This window comes from Talpa occidentalis, unplaced genomic scaffold (genome assembly GCF_014898055.3).
Source record: "Talpa occidentalis isolate TD23 unplaced genomic scaffold, MPIMG_talOcc4v2.1 talOcc4.10, whole genome shotgun sequence".
NCBI lineage: Eukaryota > Metazoa > Chordata > Mammalia > Eulipotyphla > Talpidae > Talpa > Talpa occidentalis.
In genome coordinates, this window is record NW_023600993.1 from 29,969,022 (window position 1) to 29,992,766 (window position 23,745).

The window sequence follows — 23,745 nt, forward strand, 5'->3', positions numbered from 1 at the left end:
CAGCCTGTGAAGCGATCCGCAGCCACTGCAGCGCAAATTGGATTCCCAGACAGCCAGGGAGCAGCCCACATGGCACGGCAGACCTCTCCTGTCTCGCCCGCTGCTCCCCTTAGCGGTGTACTTCGGTCAATCTGCCTGTTCTGTTTCCCACTCTGTCTCTGGTAGATCCTCTCACCCCGCCCATGCCTCTGGCCTATACCCCAGTTCTTGTATGCATAAATAAATAAATCTTAAAAAAAAAAAAGTAAGACAGAGGAAACAGAAACAATGCAGAAAGCAAACTAAAAACTTTACGATTATAATTACTATCCTGAGAGATGTGAAAAGCTATAGCATTCAGTTTGCATTTTATTTTTCTTCAATAGACATTTAAGAGTTGGGCTTTTGATTTTTTGGATTAAATTTTGTATTTATTGTTAGCCGATAATTTGATTTTGGGGAGGCACTAATTTTCTTTGTGGCCTAATGCCTAGTATTTTTAAATATTTCACAGCAGTTTAGAAAGAATATATTTTATTTTTGGGGTTCACAGATTCATATGTTCATTTTCCAGCTTATTAAATGACATGTTCAAATCTTCTAAATCCTCTTTTTATGTTGCTTTGTCCTGCTTGCTCTGCCAGTTCCTGAGAAAGGTATCTTTTAATTACTCATTATTGTTGTCGATTTGCCAATTATTTGTTGATGGGTTGGGCTCAAGGACAAGGAACTTAGAAAAATAACAACAAAATGATCCCAAGGCCTCCCTGGTGGCACAGCGGGTTGAGCGCTGCACTGTGAAGCTGTCCGCAGCCTCTGCAGAGCAGGTTCATTCCCGGCCGGCTGGAGAGGGTCCTTCATGGCGCAGCAGACCTCTCCTGTCTTGCCCGCTGCTCCCCTCAGCAGTGTATTTCTTCAGTCTGCCTGTTCTGTTCCCCACTCTGTCTCTGGTGAATTCTCTCACCCCTCGCACCTCTGGCCTATATCCCAGGTCTTGTATAAAAAATAAATCTTTTAAAAAAAACCACAGTGGCAATAGAAGGAAAACAATACTGAAGATAAAGATAGAAAGGGAGGAAATGCACTAGCCAGGAATATAAAGGGAGAGGGCAGGAAATAGTTTCCATGGTGCTATTCCAATTTGTAATTTCCCTAGAGGATTAGACACAGAATCTGGCCATGGTATCATGGGGTCTCCTATTCTGTCTGTATCCTTAAGAAATGGTATGCTCCACTCTTAGGATACCAGGTTAGGGGATGGTTTCTCCTGGAAATAGGATGCTCGTGTCTGGAAACCTCAAGACTGATGCTCCGTCACATTGGATGGCCTAGAAGGGTGCATAGTCATTCTTCTGGCTCCAGCTTGCTAGTACAAATGCACTAGAAGAGCCAGATACCTCTGCCCTCTGATATGGGAGGGTCCCAACCTCATGATACTAAACCAAGCGCTTTTAAAAATTCTGTCATCATCTAGGATTTTTTTCCCTTTAATAACAAAATTAACCACTACACATACTGGCACACATACTGCCTATAGGGTGGACTTGATTTCCAGGGAAATCCTATCTTCTTGTTGCTTTTTGTTTTCTCTTGTAATTTTAGTTGAAGCATTGCGATCCAGTTTTTAAACTTATAAGCACCAAATTTTAATAAGTGAATTTGGGGGAAAAAAACACCATCAAGAATGTCCCTCCAGAATAAAATGACATTCAGTCCTCCAAACAACCAAATTGAAAGTCTACCAAAACAAACAAAAAAGGCCCACATGGAAAAAAAGTAACAAAAATCACATTCTAAGGGTTCAGTAAGTTAACATCTTTCACTGTGCTATCTAATCATCCCTCAGCTGACTCAAAAAATAACACCCTCGCTCATCAAAATATGTTTTCCATTTGTTTTTTAAAATCAAAAACTATAAAAAATAACTTTTAAAAACTTGAAGGAATTCACGATTGATTGCCTGCATCATTTGGATGTCATGTAGAACATAAGATTATATGGCAGCACACGTGATTACAGGATACTGATCTTCAAGGGTTAGCTCGCTTCCAAAGGTATAAAATACCCCTAATTCCAAGAATGAGGGTACACAGTCGATTTCCTTTGAGAACGCCACAGGACAACACAGGTGCCCCAGTTGTTCTTCCTAGACAGACAGGGCTTCGTCAAACTGACAGTCCTTCTGTGTGGAGTATTTTCCCTCCTGTTTCAGTACTTTGATCAAGAGGTCAGTCTGAGGAATTCTCATGAGGAATCTTCTGGAGGTGTGGAGATCAGAAAGGCTATCAAATCATCAATCACATAATCAAATTCCCTCCCTTCTTGGCCGTGCCTCTTCAGTTCAAGAACACAATTTTCTGTTAAACCTGAGAGCAGCCTCCTTTAAGGTGGTCTAAGACGTCGCTGCACGTCTTCTGCATGTATTTCTAACATCCCTCAATTACCGGGTGATCGATCTCTACCATCGTGACCATCTTTGGTTTCGGATTGACCATTTCACATACTACGTCCCATCTCCACCTCCGAGAGTCAGGCATCTTTGCCAGCGTAATCTTTGCCACTGCCATGACAGCCAGGGTATACGCCAGATCGCTCTCCGCCAAACTGACGCCTCCATTAAGGAGGAGAATGTTTCCCAGTTGCTCCTGATGTTCTGATAAGGCAACGCTTCATCATGCACCCCTTCATCTATGTCGTCCTCCACCAGGTGGCCACCAGTGGGGGCCAGTACCTGTCCACCGCCCCTCCTCCAACCTGGGGTGGCAACTGCTTCACCTGGCAGTCACGTCCTGACAGCTCTTTCCTTCTTTCATATGCTCTGTTCAAAAGACTGTCAGGGCCTCCCTGATGGCGCAAGGGTTAAGGCACAACCTATGAAGCAATCAGCAGCCTCTGCAGCATGAGTTCGATTCCCAGCCAGCCAGGGAGCAAACCACAAGGCACAGCAGACCTCTCCTGTCCCGCCCACTGCTCCCCTCAGCAGTGTATTTCGGTCAGTCTGCCTGTTCTGTCCCCCACTCTGTCTCTGGTGAATCCTCTTACCCCCCACACCTCTGGCCTGTGCCCCAGCTCTTGTATGCATAAATAAATCTTTTAAAGACTGTCAATTTCTTCCTTGCCTTGTGCGTCCCTGTAGTCGTATCTCTGAAGATCCAGCAACACCAACCCATGCGGGTAAATCCTCAAGCTGGCAAGACTGCTGGTTTTTATGTACAATAGGTCGCTAAGTAGCCATGTGCCTGCAAGGAGTTCACCGATGCCGTCCGGCCCTGCCCCCGGGAAATGGGCTGCAGGCCCAAGAATGGCCTCGCTGTCCGCCTGGGCTTGAAGACCAGCGTGTAATGAGGGGCTGCTGCCCTAGTGTGGCGGGGCGCGGGGTACTCGGGCGGAGGCTGCAGCTGTGGGGTTGGCAGGGGCCGCCAGGCGGTGTGGCAGCCCCCCCTTCTCCCCCCCCCAGGGCGCAGTGGGAGGGACCGCAGGCAGCCTGACTCCCCCAGGGCATTTTTGTTACTTCTTACAACAATTCCTTCAAGCCTGGTCTTTTCTTACCATCTTATCTGCAGCACAAGCTGTTAACCTGTGACCTTGCTCCCCTTCTTGTATTTGACTGTGCTTTCTTCATTCCGCTAAACTCGCACGACTGTGTGAAGCAGATTTTATGGACTGGGTGGCTATCGCAGAGGGAGGGTACAGCGCAGAAAGGAAATAACTTTAAACGGAGCGTTAGACGTGGTAGAGGTAAGTGTTAGAAGGCAAGCACTTCCACATCCCTGAGGCGAGAGCAAAGGGCAGTATCTCTCCAAATGCTGAATGCACATCCTCATCAACCCAGAGATTCTGCTTCCAGACCTCTATAGATGTACCCAGTAGCTATAGATGTATCTTACGTTTGCAAAGTGCACAAAATATTCATTGCAACCTAGTCTATATTTTTTTTCAATTGGTACAACTCAAATGCTCATGAGCAGCAAGCAGAGTAAATTAAAAATGAATTTGTTCCTTGTATATTGATCTGAAAATATCGCCAAGGCTAGTTACTAAAGGGGGAAGCAATGTGCATAACACTAAGTGTAGTATAGATACACCATTTGTGGAAGAAAAGAGGGATAAGAGCATATGCTCGTTCATTTATGCAAAGAATAGCTCCAGCATCTCCTGAAAGAAGCACAAGAAACCATTAAGTGCTGACTTTGTGGAGGGAAGTCGGTGGGGGCAGGGCTGAGTATAAGAATTGCAATTTATGTGGTTTGAACTTGGACACCCCACTGTACTACTCATTCCATCTGTACAGCATACAACTGAAATGTGTTTTTTTAATTTTCAGATATTCTTGCTGTGTATATTTCATATGTACGCACAGTTAACACACACAAATGGACTAAATGGAATGTGGCCATCTATTGTACAGGCTGTCCCCCAAGTAACCACACACCACCCTCCTGCTGGGACTCTGCCCTTAGCTCTTCAAATTCCCCACCTCTTTCACCCGGGCCAGGACTTTCCCCACTTCTCCCTTTCTTCCTGATCTTCAGGGGAAAATTGCAAGTTCCATGCTGCCAATCACCTTCCTCTAGAGGGAGCTGACCTAATCTAATCTTACATCTCCAACAAGGATCATTAAGGAGTTTTCCTGAACAAATATCACCACTCCTTATTTTTACTTTTAGTAATACAAAAAAAATCTGCATAAGATTTAGAGTCTTCTCTTACAAATCTCAGACCCAATTATTAGATCAGCCTCACTAACAGCCTGTGAGAGGAGAAGCTAGAGACACATTCTTCTGGTCCAGAGTAAAAGCCAATTTCCCTTTTCCTTTCCTGATAAGTAGAAAACATTGAAATGAACATTTTTATACATCCATCTTACAAGCATTTCTGACTTCGTGTGAGGATAAATTCATATGTGATAGAGTGGTGTCAAAGGTTTAGCAGTTCCTTTGTCATTTCTTAAAATTTTTTTTTTTTTATTTATAGAGGCATGTTTTATTTATTTATTTATTCATCCGTCTTGTTTTATACATGCACTGGGTACAGTTCGAAAGAGGTTTTATTTTATTTTTAAGCATAGAAAGACATTTCCCATTTGGTGATGAGATAGTCCACTATTTTTCTATTTTTACATTGGATTATTTATTCCTTCTGAAATTTGTTAGTGAAAATTGGAAAATTAGGTTGTAACTTTATTACTGCTCAGGATAATTAACCAATTATCTCAGCACTAAAATTCTCTCTGGCCTCAGGAATTTGTCAGGTCTCCTTCATTATGGATCAATTTTTAATATGTATATTAAGGTGTGCTTCTAGCTTATTAACTTTGCTCTGTTGAGCTCTCTGTTTTTTAACTAGTTTGAGATGGTATTTAATCATTTTGGATTAAATTTTTATAATACAGAAGAAAGGAAAATGAGAATGAAGGGTCAGGGATGACAATGAAAACATAAAGAGGCAGAAATGGCTGAGACAAGGCAGTGCAGTGTCTGTGACAGAGTCATTGAGAGTCGAAGTCCTGACTTGCACTAACAGCCTGCCTATGGCTAGAGGACATCAGATTGTGATGAGAGAAGGGTCTAGCGTTGGGTATCTCTGCTGTCCACAGGGTTCTAAGGGCAGGATCAGATGATGGAAATAGAACCTACTGACAGACAAGAGAGAAATATTGGCCCTGGAGTTTGATATGCTATCAGAGGAGACATGCATCTTATTATCTGTTATGGAGACAGGCATAGTGGATGACTGTCAGTTTGGGGCAGCTCAAAACATGGGCTTCTTGGGCCTCCCTGGTGGCACATGGGGTTAAGACACAACCTATGAAGAAATCCGCAGCCTCTGCAGCATGAGTTCGATCCCCAGGCCTGCCAGGGAGAAACCCACATGGCACAGCAGACCTCTCCTGCTCCGCTCAGCAGTGTACTTCAGTCAATATACCTGTTCTGTTCCCCACTCTGTCTCTGGTGAATCCTCTCACCCCCCGCACCTTTGGCCTATGTCCCAGCTCTTGTATAAATAAATAAATCTTTAAAAAAAATGAAAAAACAAACAAACATGGGCTTCTTATCTTCGGGTTATTGCTCACTGTCTTAGGTGTCTAGAGGTAAAACCCAAGAAAGGAGTTCTTGTGAATGTGATTGATCAAGGAATGCTCACATGGGGAGGGAAGGAAGGAAACAGGACCCGGTTGGGGAAGAGCAAGCAAGGATATGATCTAGTTGGAGACAAGATTTGACCTGAAACACTGGGAGTGTTGAATCATAAATTGCAGCCCAGAGTTGGTCCACATTAATACGTGTGAATGCCTGGTGCAGTCAAACATTGACTGTAAGCAACTAAGAATAGGCAGTCTAAATTCCAGGGTTGAAGTGGTTACTGTTCAGATAAGAGTAATTTTTAGAAGAAGGAAGTAAGTGGAAGATGAGAATACTAGTTGGGTGAAGATAACCTGGGTGAGAAATCAATTTCATGTACTACTTTCACGGTAGGAACTTTATGCGAGCCTAGACCCTAATCCTAATTATGTAATCCCAGACCTAGCCTACCCTTTCTCCTAAAATTAACAAAAGCCATAAGCATATTCCAAGTCATCACCATAAATCTCACTGTTTCAATTCTAAAACCAACCTTAGCCCTAAATATAATCCTATTCCTAATGGTAACCCTGACTTCAGCCAAATCCTGGGCAAAACTGGTATGAGTCTTAACCCAAAGCCCAACTAAGTCCTAATTCTATCCCTATCCCTAGTCTTAGCCCCAGTCTTACCCCTAACCCTAGAAATAATCCTACCTCTGTGGTTCTCTTTATTTTTTTCTATTTTTTTTTAGTCCAATTCTCCATCATTCCATTACCTCTATGGGCAGCCTAGTATCTTTGCAATATATTCTAGTTTTATTTAAATTAATAGAAGTCCTTTTCCATTACTCCCAATTAAGAGCTCTGACTGATGTGGAAATTGGTATCCAGAATAGATGCAAACTAAAGAAAGACCCTAACAATTTGGAGTAAACTTGCCTGGGGACAAAGGCAATAAAATCTGACTCATTTGAAGGGCTGCATATTTGGCAGCCAGTAGGGCAATGTGGGAAAACAATGCTTGAAATTATCTGTGGTCACTTGGAATGAATACCCATTAGAAAAAAAATACTTTAGACTAATAAGTGATTGCTGCAGGACACACACACACACACACACACACACTTCTAAATTTTCCCCCAAGGTGATGTCCACTGTCTGAATCTGTGTCACAGTTTATTTTGCCTATTGTGACACTGACCATCTCAGCTTCATACAGGATATTACACAGGTTTACTCTTGGCCATCAGGCTTATGGAATTTGGAAAGATGGAAGTAGCAGAGTCTCTAGATTCCTTGGTAATGTACATACTTACCTTCTGAGGGTAGGAGAGAAATCCCCAGAAAATTTAGAGGTCTTTCCCTTTCATCCAGTTGAATTTTCTGACAACCCAGTGATTCATAAGGAGAATCACACAGATAATTCATATATATAAGGATAATCACTTCAAAGCAAAGAAGATATTGCCACATCGTATATTCCTCCCACTAAGAAAGATGCATGATGTTTGTTGAATTTTTTTGGATTTCTGAGGCAAAATATTCATATTCAGATTGCTAAATGAATTACCAAGTCATAGGAAAATCATGCCAAAATTGAGTGGACCCCTGAACGGAGAGGACAGGCTAATGAGAAAAGTGCTCTGTGATTTGGTCCACATATGCCAATGGATGTGATGGTTCTCTCACTGTTCACATCTGATCTACATAGGCCCTGTAGTCACCCCTGACAGCACTACCACAGATGTCCCCATGGTTTTGAATCAAAACCATTTTCTCTTCATCAAGTAGCTCCCTTTGAGAAATAGTGTTGCCTTGTTAGAGCTCCTGGTAGACACCAATGGACATCAGGTGCCCTTGGGATATGAACTGCTTATCATGAACTGAGTAACATGATCCACCAAGCCATAAATATGGGTGTGCCCAGTGTTGTTACATCATTAATTGCAGGTCCTGAAGGTGTTAGTGAGTTGCCTGAGCAGGTTGGTTACACTCCCAGCATGCCCACTGTTGATGAATGTCTACCCCTTCCCAACCTGCTGCTTTTCCCTTGTGGGGAGTTCCCTCTGACCTGTTGCTGAAGAAAACTTAAGTCTAGCTTACTATTTGCTCCGCAAGCTTTCTTGGAACCAGCCAAAAGTGGACTGCTTTGGCATCGCAGACATGAAAGATAAAGAGAGATGGTGATTGAAGACTAAAGGAAAGAAAATCCTCCAGTGGAAAACTTTTTTTAAAGATTTATTTATTTATGCATACGAGAACTGGGGTACAGGCCAGAGGTACGGGAGGGTGAGAAGATTCACCAGAGACCGAGTGGGGAACAGAACAGGTGGATCGACTGAAATACGCTGCTGAGGGGAGCAGCGGGTGGGACAGGAGAGGTCTGCTATGCCATGCAGTTAGCTCCCTGGCCGGCTGGGGATCAAACTCGTGCTGCAATGGCTGCAGATAACCTCACAGTGCTGTAACTTAACCCCTTGCACCACCAGAGAGTCCTGTGGGAAACTTTTGAATACCAAATCCACTTTTCCATATGGAAAAAAAAGGCTTGAAGTAAAGAATAAGAATATAGTGACTTGGGCAATGACTAGTGGCCACAGACAATGAAGGCCTCGTAGGTCACCACTCCTCTCCTGTCTTCCTAGTCTGCAGTATACACAGCAATCTCATATACATCCTGCCACTGTGTCCCCCTGCTCTGCCATGTCCTCTGGACTTGCAGCCAAATCCCATAACTCTTCCTCAAAGACTGCTTCTGCCACAACCCCCTTTAGGCAGAGCTATTTTTTCTCACACACCTCCAATAATTTTTTTTAGCTGTCCACCACTCTCTTCTTGTTTTTATTTTACCAATAACTAAAATGACCCTAAACTACCCTTCCCATATGTTCATCTGGGAAAAAAACAAACAACTTTGCTTAAACCAAACATTCTTCCTCCCTTTTATGCCAACAAGGGAGCAGAAGATTGTGACTGGAAAAAAATACACCATCATGCTGATCTAGCCCTATTCTAAATTTAGAACTCACAAATCTCAAATGGCCCCTCGGGCTTCTAAGACATCCTATATTTCTAAGACAATTCACTTTTTCCCTCTATGAGCTATTTCACAGTTTCTCTCCTTTCCAATCTCTGATACTCTCATCACTTTCAGTAGAATCCCTATGTCAGCCCATTTACATTCTGACTCTGCGAATACTGTCTTCCCTCTTTTATTTTGGGGTAGCCCCCCAACATACTTGCTTCCTGAATCCATTTCTTCTTGTTGGCACATGGTTGTTGCTCCTCCAATTCTCATTTTTTTTTAAGATTTATTTATTTTTATACAAGAACTGGGGTACAGGCCAGATGCGCAGAAGGGTGAGAGAATTCACCAGAGACAGAATGGGGAACAGAACAGGCAGACTGACGAAATACACTGCTGAGGGGTGCAGCGGGGAGGCAAGAGAGGTCTGCTTCGCCATGTGGGAGTCTCACCAGCTGGCCAGGATTGAACCCACACTGCAGAGACTGCGGACAGCTTCACAGTGCTGCGCTCAACTGCCTGCGCCACCAGGGAGGCCCTCCTCCAATTCTCCTTTTCACCTGCATCGTAAATTAGTTCCTTTAGCATTAATTGCTTTATTATATTGTTTTTCTCTTGCTAAATGCAATTTCACAAAATAATTTAGAAAATTTTATGGAATTGATATAGTTTAAACATGGCCTAAAACATAGAGGACATTATAAAATAACAAATGGAAAAAAGTGTGAAAGATCTCCAGTTTCCCCAAAGCCAAGTCAACCAAATTCACTGACATGAATCTGGCAACCCAGATTCACTGACATGAACTCTAACATAACCTTCATAAAATAACTTCTTATCTTTTAGAGATAAACACCAAAATATTTATGAATGGAATTATATGATGTCCAGGACTAAGGATTTGCTTCAAAATAATTCAAGAGAAAAGGAATTTCATGAAGATAGAGATAAACTTGTTCTTCATTGGTAATTGGCAAAGTTGATGAATACATGCATCACTCTATGTTTCTAATTTTATGTTTGAAAATTTTCCTAATATAACTTTCTAAATAAAATGCCAAATGCATTGGTGATGACTGTTAATCTTGGAATATCAAAGGATGAGTTAAGGACCCTAAAGCTATATTATGAGGATCATCTCTTTAAAAAGAAGAAGAAAAACCAAGTGTTTTCTCTGGATTGTCCCAGGATTTTGCCTAAAACCCATATGACAGTGATCATCATATGATTTTCTCCCAGTAAGTATAGTTTTCTTAGTTTGTGTTCGACTATTCAGGCCCCTAACAAATCTAGATTACTAAAAAGAGGGGAAAATACTGCCCTAATAACCATGAAACTGAATTATCACATACACATTTCTGTTTTTCAACGCCTTAATTACTGCCACTTTGTTATATTTTGCTTTCTGGTCAAGATTGGTGTGCCTTATTTGTTTTTTTAAATTGTCTGGACTATTATTATTTATTTATTCTGCCATATGAACTTTAGGAAACATTATTTCCTTAAAATTTCTTAAGCATTTGACTAGAATGACATAAAATTCACCAATTAATCTGGGGATGAATGGCATATCACAGTACCCAGTCTTTCCATTTGGTTAATGTGGTTCTCATGTAATTACTATTCCCAGGTCTTAGTCAACTCTAATTAAACATGACAGCCTTATATTAGCAGAGCTGGGGCAGACAGTTGGGGGGCCTCAAAGTGGCACTGACTGCACAGATCTGCAGAGGCAGGAGAATCTTGCAGTGAATCATTCAGAGGCTTGGCACACCAGATGACAAGAATAATGGGGTAAATTTTTGGAAAACATAAGCCTTTTTTGGTATCCTTAGATTACTGGAGAAAGGGGCGGACTTCTTGCCATTAGGTCTGATGTGGACCCAGGTTATGTGTGAGCTGAGCAAGAAGAAAGGCAGGTATGGAGATGCTGAGGACACTGCTATGTTTACGCTGTCCTCTATCCTTTCTTGCTCTTCTCTCTTTTCTTAATTCGTTGTGCATTCTCTTTGTTGTATGTTTCTCTCCCCATTTTCAACTTTAAAAAAACACATTCTTTCTGTGTACTTTTTGGGAAGAGGGACTTCCTTTCTTTCACCTAGCCTGAGAGTCTTCTTCTATGATCTTTCAGTATTTCCTATGAACACCGATTACTCATTGGCCTTATTCTTTTCACATTTCATGTTTAGACTTTATTATGCTTTATCATCATTCCCCTTTATCGAGTCAGATAATTAACAACTATTTTAATTTTTCTAAAATTTTTTTATATTTCTCCATCAAAATTGTACATCATATATGGGCCTTCCTGGTGGCCTAGGGGTTAAGTCTCAGTGATATCACCACTGCAGCCTGAGTTCAATTCCTGGCCAGGGAGTTGACCCACATGTGGCACAGCAGACCTCTCCCTTAGAGTATTTCAGTAGATCTGCCTGTTCTGCTCCCCACTCTGTCTCTGCTAAATCCTCTCACCCCCTGCACCTCTGGCCTACACCCCAGGTCTTGTATACATAAATAAATAAAAAGAAATCTTTAAAAAAATCATACATCATACAGGATGAAACCATTATTCTTACCTTCTTTCTCCACCTTCTTCCCTCTCCCATAACAATTCAGATTTTGTGGAAATTATAATTTAATTTCAAGTTGTTAATTTTGTTGAAATAATCATGTAATAGCCATCATATTAGACATTCTCATCATATTATTAAAATTATTTAGATTTTAAATTAAATCAGTATCAGTGTTTGCAACTATATATAAACCAAAACATAACTATTGAATAGTTTTAGATTCATAGGAAAATCGCAAAGATAGTTTCCATGTGCTCCCCACTCAGTTCTCAGTTCTTATGTTAGCAAGGTAAGTTTTTCACAAATTCTGGTAATGAACGAATTGAAGTCCATATTTTATTCAGCTTTCCTTAATTTTTTATTGAATGCCCTTCCTTCTTCTTCCAGATTCATATTCAGGAAACTACAAACACTTAGTTGTGTCTCCTTAGAGTTCTCTTGACCGTGACAGTTTCTCGGGCTTTCCTTGTGTTTGATGATCTGGACAGTTTTGAAGAATACTGGTTGGTAATTTTAGAATGTCTCTCAATTGAGCTTTGTCTGATCTATTCTCATGACTAGTTTGGGGTTATAAGTTTGGGGGAAGAAGGGCAAAGTGCCATCCACATCCTCACACCCATCCTTTCAAGAGTACACACTATCAACACGACTTATCAGTGTTGTGCACACCTTGATTGCCAGGTGGAGGTGGTGTTTGTCACGTACACCACTGTGAAATGATGTCTTTCCCCTTTCTATAATGTGCGCTTTGGAAAGAAGTTACTGTGTGCAGTCCACACTTATTGAATGTGGAGGACTTTATTTACTTAATTTGGAATTCATCTACATTGGAGATGTCTCTCCTTCCTCAGGTATTTATTCAATTACTTATCTATGTCAGTAGGGATTCACAGATATTTATTTTATACTTTGGTTGTAACCCAATACTATGCTATTTTGTTGCTCAAATCCTTTCCACTTTGGCCATTGGAAGGTCTCTCAGTTGACTCCTGTGTTCCTTGGACACATCACTCTGGGTTATGTTTTGTTTTAGTTCCTCTTATTTGTTGGCACTACCATATGTTCAAGGCACATATTTCATCTTATCACTGTATTTTGCATGTGATTGTTTAGCTTTTTCACTTGGATTTTTCTTTATTGGCTTGTTTTCTTAGAGTACATATTCAAGATTAATGTCTTGTATTGATAAATATAAATTAGTTAAAAGCTTAAGGTTAAAAATTAAATAAGCAGAAACAGGTTGTAAAACTTTCAAACCATTTGATAGAGGGAGAAAAAGAATCAATAAAATGTGTTCTATCCAGCAAACTTTTAAAGTGGAGGGGGAAAGAGGAAACAATAATCAAGTTGCTTTAAAGTGTGTGTCATTTCTTCTGGTTGGTTCTGGAAATACAGCCATGAAGTCTGCCTGAGATAGGACTTCTGTATGGAAGCCAGCTCAAGTTTGATTTATTTCCAAGGAAAACATCCACTGTTTTTGCAGCACATTCAAGAGGATCAGGCATAAGTGCTCCGACACTTTGTGTCTGTTTTTATGCTTCTGTGTCATTGTGTGGTGGCTTCTGTGTCCTGCCTCATGGGTGATGCAAGTAAAACAAAAGGGTGAGGACTATGTTCCTAAGTCCAAAAGTCCTTCTTTGTCAACTTAGCCAAAGGCCTGACGTCTTTCTCTAAGACCCTGTTGCTGCTGTGTCCTCACTTTGATTGGTCCATACAGGGTGGTCTTAGGAGTAATTCCTTGAGCTGCCTCAGCTTTGATAAATTCTTATACTGAATTCTTATACTGAATTCAGCTGAAGCTTTGATAAATTCTTATACTCCACGTGGAGGTTGTTGCTTATAGACTTATTTACTCTTTAAGCCCCATTCAGAAATACAGGCGACTATTCATACTGAGTCAACTGCTTTATTTTGCTGTGATAAATTTAGTAACGCAGGGAGGAAAATATTCTACTTGCTGCTGCTGAGCAGGGCAGGATCGTTACTTTTGTCTTCTCCTAGTCCTTGCAGCCAGGAACAGCTGACCTGTCTTCTCCTAGTCCTTGTGGCCAGGAACAGCTGACCCTGCCTCTGCTCACCTCCTCCCCCAGTGACAGTTTTCTCAGGCGTTAGTCTTTGCTTTGACAGTTTCCAACACAGTCTGTGCTAAGCACAAACACTATCCGCTCTGGATAACAGTCACAACAGGATGGGTGTCTCCGTTTGGGTTCCCCCAGAAGAAGCCCCAGAGATATGCAAACAATTGATCTGGTGATCCCCGGAAATGTGAAGGTGGGGGGAGGGGTTGGGCACAGAAGTGAGACAGGGAAAGGAAGACAGCCAACAAGGCAAACATAACTGGAACTTCATCATAAAGGGGAAGTCTGGAACCAGTGTAATATAGGCATCACCCTAAGCTATCAGGAACAGGGACTTTGGGACAAGGCCTTCAGTTCTCCAGAACTCCCTGGACACCCTACTAAGCAGAAGAATCTTCAGAGGCCAGAGGAGGCAATTGTGAAAGAGGCCCAGTGTGTTGACAGCTGGTACTGGCTGCAGAAAACTGTCAGTTCACAAGGGATACGGGTGGAGCTCCAACAGGGTCCCTCTCAAAGGCGTTAGTCAGTTCTCATTTACAAGAAATTATTTCAGATGTTATAAGATGGGTGATGCTTGTACCTTGCCTGACTGTAGGTACTGGCATCTTTCTTTGCTAAGACTCAGAGTCAAGGACTCAGCTACACCAATCATATTGTTATAGGGCAGCCCCGATATTGAACGGGTTGCCTGGCTGTGGGTCCTCACCCGCGCGCTTACAAGGGACTTATTAATACTCCACTACAGGCACACACAAAAGGTTAATAAAAGGCTTATTTACAAGGGAAAAGGAAATAAGGAAAATGTACAACTCATGGAGAAAATAGGGAAATAAAGTCTTTAATGCGTCCTACCCGATCCGCCAACCTGGAAACCCAAAGGCACTCTCCGAGCTGGCGGAGAGCCAAAATGGGGGATCCCCTCCAAAGCCCACGTGTCTGGCTTTATACCAACCTGGCTGCTTAACCCCACCCTCAGGTCCCAGCCACCTTCCCTTTGGTGGTGACAGGATTTGGAGTTCCCAGTGTCTTTGGCTTTGGCCAGGGGTGGGGGTGGAGTCCACAAAGCCTGTATGGAATTAGCTTTAGGACATCCTTTTCCCCCCTAACAATGTGCCAGACACGTGGGCTTTGGAGGGTTCCCCCATTTTGGCTCTCCGCCAGCTCGCAGCATCCAGGAGATCGCTTTTTGGGTTTCCAGGTCGGCGGATCGGGTAGGATGCATTAAAGACTTTATTTCCCTATTTTCTCCCTGAGTTGTACATTTTCCTTATTTCCTTTTCCCTTGTAAATAAACCTTTTATTAACCTTTTGTGTGTGCCTGTAGTGGAGTATTAGTAAGTCCCTATTAAGCGGGCGGGTGAGGACCCACAGCCAGGAACCCGTTCAATATCGGGGCTGCCCTATAACAATATCACCTCGTGCTTCCTGGTGAAGCATAAAGTGAAGGCAAAGGAAACTATCATTTATGATTTTAACTAATAAAGCACTTTTTTCTCTATAATCTTCATAAAAACACAACATAAATTGGATTTATTTTTTTTATTTTTTTATAGAGGCATGTTTTATTTATTTATATGTTTGGTTTTTTTTCTGTTTTGTTTATACATGCACTGGGTACAGTCAGAAGCGCAGGAGGGTGAGAGAATTCACCAGAGCCAGAGCGGGGAGCAGAGCAGGCAGAAGGACCGAAGTACACTGCTGAGGGGAGCAGCGGGCGGCAGGAGAGGTCTGCGCGCCATGTGGGACCCTCCTCCTGTGGCCGGGGAGCAGCCGGGGATCGAACCGGCGCTGAAGAGGCCGCGGGCAGCTTCGCAACCCAGCGCTCAACCGCTGCGCCACCGGGCAGGCCCATAAATTGGATTTAAATATAATTTGTGCATAGATCCATTTCTCAGACCCTGGTGGCAGGAAATGCTAGCAGCCACCAAAATCTATTCTCCCCTTCTTTCTCAGCCAGACTAGATGGCCCAGCTGCCTTTGTAGTTAGGTGTGACCCTGTGACTAAGACTGATAGCAGATGACATCTGAGTGAAGCGATATGTGTGCTCCTGCCAGGCTGGGTTCATAAAGCAAACTGCCCATTCCCGTTCCTTCCCCCCACCCCTAGCTGAGATGGATGTCCATGCCTAGGCTGACCTGAGACGGCAGGAGAGTATATGAAATGATTTCTCTACCAATCTGGAATCACTCTAGACTGTTAACTTGAGCCAAAAATAAACCACAGTGTTGAACCATTACATTTTAGGTTTACTTATTATATCAGTTTAGGCCACTCTGATTAGGAGACCCCATGACACCCACCTGCGGACCTCCATGGACCCTGGCTGCAGAATTCTCACTCAGAGGAAAAGAAAGCAGAACACATACATACCACACTAGGAAACAGGCAGCTAAGACATTGCTGGCCACATTGAAAATCTCTCCCACCCAGAAAATCAGGGAGGCACATGAATTTGAAAAGATTTAGATAAGAGCAACTAAAGAGTTAAAATAGCAGAGGTAGTTTTCTAGCAGGATAAACTAAGATTAAGACTCTTTTGCTTAAAGGGTTAGTTGAGCTCAAAGTCCAAGGAAGTCTGAGGTTTAGCTGCTAACAGTAGAGTCATCCAATGAAAGGTGGAATCCTAGAACATGGTGATAAGAAGTAGTTTTATGACAAAAGAAGCCAATAAGAACAACATGCCTTGGTGAGAAAGTAATATAGGCGACGCATTATCCCATGAATAATACTGCATATGATGAAAAATAGGATCTAGGAGGCTTTTTAGTAATGAATCCCTTCCTAATGGATTATGGTAGGGAAGTTAAGAATGTTCAGGACAATCTCAAGATCTTTTAACTTTGCTATAAAAGGCAAAAAATGACTATGTTTTCCACCCACAATGAAACAATATAATGTTAATCAGTGAGTACACTGTGGGTCAGATGGACCTATGGTTAGATTCTAAAGAACTGATTATTCAAAAAATATTGACTGAGCAACTACTATGTTCTAGACATTGAGTCTGGGATTAAGATTACCTTGTAAATCAAGGGAGAGGTGATAGAGAGTGAACAATAATAAATAAAGTTCATAATATATTATAGTGTACTGAATGAGAAAAAGAATAGAGCAGGGATTGGGATATCAGAGAGAAAGAAGTGGTACCTTTAAATGAAATGTTCCGGAAGAACTTATTGAGAGGTGAAGGGAAGAGCCATGAGGAGCGTGGAGGATGAACATTTCAGGGAACAGTGCAGAAGGGAGGGTGTCCCTGGCATGTCAAAGCAATAGCAAGACCACTGTGCCTGTGAAGTGCAGTGAGTGGTAGAGAAGAGGTGAGTTGGGGGCAGTGCATATAGGAGTTCTGGGCCCTTGGAAAGAATTTGTTTGTATTCTGGTAGCAATGGGAAGCCCTTAGAGGGTTTTAAGAGAGCAGGGTCATGAAATGACTCATGCTTTACAGGAACATTGGCTGCTGTATGAACATTGGATTGTGAGGGAGGGGGACAAGGAGCAATAAGCCAGAATTTAGGAGATATTTGTAGGAATTCAAGAGAGAGGATGGTGGTTTGGAGTAGGATGGAAGCAATGAAGGTATTGAGAAGTGGACCATATTATATTTTTAAGGTAGAACCAGTGGACTTCCTGATAGTTTGGGTATAGGGTGGAAAAAAAGGAGATAAAAATGATTACAAGATTTTTGGCATGAGCAACTGAAATCTGGGAGAATGGCAGAATAGAATTTGGCAAAAGACTTAAATAGTTCAGTTTAGGGCATAATAGGGTTGGGTGGCCTGTGAGACATCCAAATGGCAGTGTTAAAAGGATGTTTGTTTACATGAGTCTGGTGCTCAGGAGGAAAATATTATAAATTTGGAAGTTATCCATGTATAGATGGTGTTCACAACCTGGAGATACACCCTATGCAATAAAGCATCCCTTATGTCTAAGGCATCTATGAGCAATGGATCAGCATTATAAACGTAAGGTTTTATGCCTGAATCCCAAGATTCTTTCCCCACCCCATTTTTCCATCTTCCAAAACTGAGCTTGATTATCCTTTACTTTGCAGGTGGACAAAAGCAGCATTTAACCAGTCATATACATGCTGTTAGAAACATGGACTGTATTCTGGCTCTGTCAATAGTGTATGTCCTTGGGCAAATCAATTAACTTCTCTGAGACTCAGTTTCCTCATTTATAGACTGTCGATAATGATACCTACCTAGCCAGTTGTTTTGGGCATTCAATGAGCTTATGTTGTTAAAGCATTTAATATAGTGTTTGGTACATACATTTGCTCGATAAATATTAGATGAAAACAAAAGCCCAGCTAAGATACCTTCAGATAATGTGAACGTATATATAACCAGGTTGCATGATGGGTTCAAGGTTTTAGAAGACGTATGTGTAGGCGGTGGTTATAGGTGAGTACCCATGATTATTTCATCAGTGTGATTTAAGCTGGTGCTTCACTTGTAATAATGGGTCCTAAGAATGTATTTGAATAGAAAACATTTTCCCCCTTTTCTTTTCACACGGTTACTGTAAATGGCCTTTTTGTTAACTCTGCACTCTACCAGTTGAATTTTGGGGCCCACTGTAACTCATGTTACAGTGGGCTGTCAGCATTATTGAAGTATCACCAGTGGTGGAGGTGGTGGAGCTTTGGAAGTTAAGCCTCCTCAGCGAGCCCTAAAGTGGCCTGGTTGTCCTTAAACGGTCACAGGTTCATGGACTTGCTCTTCACTGAAACCCCATCAGGACTCCAGCCACCCAGAGTCTTTCCTGCCTGGGGTCTTTGATGCTATCCCTTTCGCATGATGACTCCTTTCTTCCCTGGAGTCTCAGTGTCACGTCCTTAGACGGTCCTCCCCTGTTAGCCTACCGTTAGTGCCTGCAGCCTTTTCTCATACGCTTGTCACAATTTAATGTGTGTGTGTGTTGTATATTATCTGACTCTTCTCCTGGACCAAAGGGCCTTTAGAGCCAGAGCTGTACTTATTTTGCTCCCTATGCTGTCACTCTAGCCTCCCCAATATTTGGCACAAACAGCACACACACATAACGTTGTCATGCACCTACTTTGTAATAATGTCTTCCGATTTGAACTAGGATTTCATTTATTTTGTATCAATTCATAGGGCATCCACTATGAGTCAGGCACTGTTCTTAGTGCTAGGAATGCAGCAATAAATAAAGCAGATAAAAATCTCTGCCCGTGGGTAGCTTTTTTGCTGATGAGTCAGATATCTGTCGCTATGTGTCCCATGTCATATCCTCAGTTCACTTTTTTTGCTCAGCGTCACTTGACCACTGGGAGATAGGGGCTGTTTTCTATGAAGTTCCTTGGCAGGCCCCAGGGGCACTGAGGCCAGTTGCTCACAGATCACCCAGATTACATACCCTTAGATCAGTATTCTCTCCCTCCCTGTTTCATGCTCCCTGATCCATTTCCTTTCTCTACCCCTATTCTAGGAGATCACTGCCCAAAAGAAGCCACCTGCCTCAAGTCTTTCTCCAGCTCTGCCTTGAGCACCTAAGCCAACAAAGTGAGCACTGTAATTCTTTTGTCAGGCCACTTTCTCCATTGCTCTCAGATATTCTTTTTTGTTTTCACCTACCATTGCTAATTCAGGGGCTGGCAAATATCAATAAACATGTTGATTTTTATTTGATTTGCCAAAAGGAAAGACTAAAGTGTGTCAATCTACAGCCCAAGGGAGGCCAAAGTGACTTCTGGTATGCAGTTCACTGACTTGATATTATTATTATTATGGTCGGAATCACCAGGCCAATTAGTATTTTCTCTTCTGGTACCTGTTTTCTCTCCCTCTGCTCAACCCCACTCTGCTACCCCCATCACTGCACCCTTTACTTCCAGCAGCAGCAGGTCACCATCCCCTAGAACTGCTTAGGAGCCCATAGTTGGGGGCTCACTCAAGAAACTCTGCCTGCCACCTGCTTCCTCCAAGCTGCAGCAAGAGGAAAATGACATCCCAGGGGCAGGAGCAACACGTCTGTCAGATGGTGCTGGAGAACAGATGTCAGGACCCTGTTCCAATAGTCAGAGACTCCAAATGAATGAATGAATGACTTCAAATTCTGTACCAAACTTGACTGAAGCTCATGGATAGAGTGATAGACCGCTGGTAGAGGTGCAAAGAGCACCGGACATTTTTGGCAGACGAGAGTTGTAGTTATGGGCCTACCACTAATTTGGTGCTTCTCTGGTAATGTACCACTTTTCTGCCCGCAATTTCCTGAAAATGAGAATGTTAGACTAGGTGATCTCAAAGATTCCCCCAGGTCTACAATTGTTAAATTACCAAACTGGATGGTACCTGACCTGTCAGTTATACTTCAAATAGGTTTATTTTTTTTTTTTCTTAAAAAAACTTGCACTGTTAGTAACAGTCTACTCTAAATCCTCCCTTTCCCCCCCAGGAGAGATAGTTTCAGCTTCAGCTCAATCCCCAGGTAGCCAGGCTCATTGACAGTACAAATCTGTCAAGAACTTGATATTTTTGGTACTTGAAATTTTTGTTGGGATTACTATGCATAATTTACATTCAGTCATAAGAAAGAAAACACTGGCTAGTTTCTCCCTAATGATAATATTTTGCAAAACCTTAATATATCACAACTAGGGTACTGGCAGTCATACAACCTACCTTAGTCAATTTTTTCAGCTGCACTGAGTACTTTCTCTGTGTGTGCAAGTTTTTTTTTTTTTAAGAGGCATGTATTTTTATTTATTTATTTGTTTGTTTTTATTTATACATGCACTGGGTACAGTCAGAAGCGTGGGAGGGTGAGAGAATTCACCAGAGCCAGAGCAGGGAGCAGAGCAGGCAGAAGGACCGAAGTACACTGCTGGGGGGAGCAGCGGGCGGCAGGAGAGGTCTGCGCCATGTGGGACCCTCCTCTGGTGGCCAGGGAACAGCAGGGGATCAAACCGGCGCTGCAGAGGCCGCGGGCAGCTTCGCAACCCAGCGCTCAACCGCTGCGCCACCGGGGAGGCCCTGTGTGTGCAAGTTTGATAAAAATTTTATCATCTGTACCATCACAGCCAAAATGTAAAACACAAGGATTCCCTGCATTGCCTTTTTACAACCACACCTTGCCCTTCTTCTATCCCACCTCACTTGTTTTTTCAAAATCTTTTACGTTGAAATAATTTCAAGCTTACAGAAATGATCCAGTTGACCCTCTACCCACATTTACTGGTTGCTAATATTTTGTCCATTTATCACTTTTTCTTAACATTTTTATTTCTGAATCACTTGAAGTTGCGTATATCAGGATCCCTTTACGCCTTCATAATACTTTAGTGTATATTTCCTCAGAGCAGGACTATCCTTGTACATAACCACAGTGCAACTTTATCAACATGAGCAAATGTAACATGGATCCAGTACTTTACTATCAGGATTCCAAGTGGAATGTTCTTTGTAGGGTTTCCTTCCCTCCAGGACAGATAGTTTAGCACCGGGTAGTTTAGTTGTCATGAATCTTTGGCATCCTTTTAATCTGGAACGTTGAGCAATTTTTCTTTTTTGTCTTTTATGACACTGACCTGTTGGTAGAACACAGCCCTTGCTGTTTGAGAGTAGAGGTTCCCTGGAGCTTCCTCATCATTAAATTCTGGTTCCGCATCTCCCCAGGAGTACAGCACAGGTGGTGTGTTCTGAGGACATCACGGCCATCTGCTGTCACTGGGCGATGCTCATTTTGATAACGTGTCAAGGTGCTGTCCACTTGCCTCCTTGTATAGCTAATACTAAATAAGCCTAAACCATCTATGGGGAGATAAGTTAACCTAGCAAATATCTGCTCCCCAATAAACACCACCCCCATAGTTAACATCCAGTGCTGATTCTTACCTGAACCAATTTTCACTATTTATTTGCTGGTCTCTCAAGTCCTCCTGCAGCACTCGAAACTAGGTCGTCTAAGGTTTAGTTACTTGGGTCTTTGGTCCTGAGCTAAGTCTTCCCCATGTCTTCCCAATGCCCTCTATGACCTCTGGGCAGAGACCAGGCCGGAGCTGTAGACAGGGCTGCCTCAACTGGAAATGAGCTCATGTGGGTTGTACCGCGTTGAACTGTCCACCAGCGATTTGCATAACAGAACACTCACTTCCTGGGGTGTTTCCGATTCCTCGCCTTCCCCCCTGTAGTGGCATTTAGTCCAGACACCTCATCCACTGCCCCCCTACCCGCCTCCTGGCCCCCCTGTATGCCGAAGCGGTGCCTTCCTAGGAAACCGCCCGGGCTGCAGGAACACAGCCCCGGGGCTTGCAGGGCGCGGGCCGACGCCCCCGCCTCCCTCCTGCATGGCTCCGGACTGACACCCAGAAGCGCTGGAAAGAAACAAGCGCTCGCTCGGGGAGAGGTGTGAAAGCCTTCCCGACCCAGACGTTTCACGAAGTCCTTTTTCGTGCCCAGCGGCGCGGGTGAAGGCGCGGTGCGGGTCGAGGACCGCTGCAGGAGAGGTAGGAGGCCAGGCGGCTCCAGGGCCGCGGGACGCGCGCTCCGCCCGGGGGGCATCCTGGAGGGCGGCCCGCAGGTGGCGGCCCGGGGCGGCGGGCGGGCCCAGGGAAGGGGAGGGCCCGGCGCGCGTCGGGCGGTGACGGCAGCGCGGAGGGGAGGCGCGAGCCGCCCGCCCGCGGGGAGCCATGGCGAGAGGCCGCGCCGCGGCGCCCGCATCAGTGCCCGCGTCCGCTGCAGCGCCCCCGCCCGCCGCCCGGGGCCCACCCGGCCGCCGCCCCCGCGCGTGCCGAGCCCGTGATCCCCGCGCGCGGCGAGCGAGGCGCCCCCCGGAGAGGGGCTGCGCGCGGGCAGGCGGCGCGGGAGGGAGCGCGGGGGCCCCGAGCACCCCGACGACCCTCGCGTCGCAGACCCTCGGACCCCGAGCCCGCAGCGCCGAGTCGGCGACCCGGCTGCAGGAGGGCGCGGAAGCCCGGCTCCCCGCGGGAGCCCCGGTGCCCCGGCCGGCTGCTGCGGAGGGACCCGAGCCACCGGGCGGCCGGGGCCGGGGCCGGGGCCGGGGCCGGGCGGAGGACGAGGAGGAGGCGGCCCAGGGGACCCGAGCGCCGGTGCAGCCCCGCGCCGGAGGCCCCTGAGACCGCCTCCGGGGCCGCGCGCCGTGCGCCGCTGCGGGTAAGTCGGGGTCGGCGCTCCTGCGCCGCCGGCGCACCGGGTCCTGGGGCTGGCGGGGGAGGACGCGGCTGTGCCGGGACCGCCCGCGCGGGATGTGGCGGGAGAGGCCGAGCTCCGCGCCCGCTGCACCTGCGGGGACCCTCGCAGGCACGAAAAGGTGCCCCTGGGGCATTGTCGGTCACGCTGCGTGGCCTGGATTCTGGGCTCTGGTACTCTGTGACAGTGAAGCGACCTTCACAGAGCCCCGATCTGAGCCAGGCCAGAACTCCAGCAGCACCCCGATTTCCATGCACCCACAAAACTCATGTAAATGACGTTTCTGAGTGTGGGTGGCACCGGACAGATGCCTTTCTGGACCCCTTTCCATCCTGAGAGTTGGCAAGTTCGCTTTGCCGCTTTTTTTGACATGAGTTTTAAAATTCATTTCGAACCCCCAAGGTCAGCCTCTTGCAGGTGAAAAGAATTGTAGTGAAATGGATTGTTTCTTCTTTGGTAAAGTTGTGTCTAGGGAATCGCCCATCAGCAGCCGCCAGAGGGGCTGCCCTCTCCCTGTTCAGCCTCCTGTGTTAGAACCCTTGCCTGCACTTTTTCAGAAACTGAAATCAGCGTCCACTGTGAGCCATCTCCCAAGTATGAATGTTTAGGCTTCTGTTAAAAACATTTTTTAAATTCAGATGTGCCTCACCAGAAATATTTTTGTTACAAACAGATGTAAACGTTGTCAATGCTGTCTTGGAACCCCGAGGCTACCCCTCTTCCTGCAAATCTTTTGGTTATCTATGGCAGGGGGTGACAGACCCCACAGGAAAACAGGGTCCTTTCTAGGAACAGGGTCCTTTCCAGTTTTCAACAGAGCGAAAGAGAGGGTGGTGGCCAGAC

General features: G+C 44.4%; 1 pseudogene; it reads right to left on the minus strand.

The window, feature by feature from the left end:
• Nucleotides 1-1,970: 1,970 nt before the first annotated feature.
• On the minus strand, nt 1,971-23,038 carry LOC119237576 (spermine synthase-like; annotated as a pseudogene).
• Nucleotides 23,039-23,745: the final 707 nt, after the last annotated feature.